This window comes from Chaetura pelagica, unplaced genomic scaffold (assembly GCF_000747805.2).
Source record: "Chaetura pelagica isolate M959 unplaced genomic scaffold, ChaPel_1.0 scaffold734, whole genome shotgun sequence".
Taxonomy (NCBI): Eukaryota; Metazoa; Chordata; class Aves; order Apodiformes; family Apodidae; genus Chaetura; species Chaetura pelagica.
The window spans coordinates 69,797-70,663 of NW_009952899.1; positions in this window are offsets into that span (position 1 = coordinate 69,797).

An 867-nucleotide genomic window follows, 5' to 3' on the forward strand; every position below is an offset into this window, starting at 1 on the left:
GGCCGCGCGGGCAGCGCGGCAGGCCGGGGGCCGGTGGGAGGCACGGCGGGCACCCGCGAACTGGTGGGAGCGGGTGTTCGCTTCCGTTTTTTGTTTATTTTAATTCTTTAATTTAAAAAGTTGCTTCGTTCCCGTGCCTGCCATCTATTGTTCTCAGCTGCTATTTCTAGATCTAAGCCCTTCCATTATATTATGCTGATAAATACAGGCCAGAGGCAGTCACCAAAGTGCTTCTGTCACCAAATATGGGAAAAATGACTTATCGACACCAATGTGATGTAGATAAGCAGACCCTTCTTTATTGACGCGCAAAGGATACGGGGGATAATTCCTCCTAACGTATCCTGAGTTGCATTGCAGTCAACAGGTTTTTATATCTTCGATTTCTATTGTTTAAAATATTTAACATAAAAACGCATATAATGCTCACTTTTAATACAGCAATGGTCTACCCTGCACCTTAGGTATCCACAAACCCCATCCTCCTTTAGTAAGGAGGGAGTGGGTAGTCTCATTTTTGTGCTCTGAATTGGACTAATTCATTGTTAAAATTTCCCATGGAACAGATTCACCTACCGCTCTTGGCATTATTTTATGGTTTATTGACAGAACTGTAGCCATAATCAGCCGTATCATTACCAGCCTGGTGATCCTAGGGATTATGATACTGTTCTTTATGGGGGCACTGTATGTGTACAGTTGCACTACAAGTGCTAGTGGTACAACTCTTAAAGTGAACGGAACGGTCCATGTTGGTAATAGCAGTAGCAGGTTCAATTTTACATCTTCATTTTCTTTCGGGCTGAATCTCCCAGCTCTTGATTTGAATAGCATTTTTGCAGTAGGGATGCTTCTGCTGAATGTTTA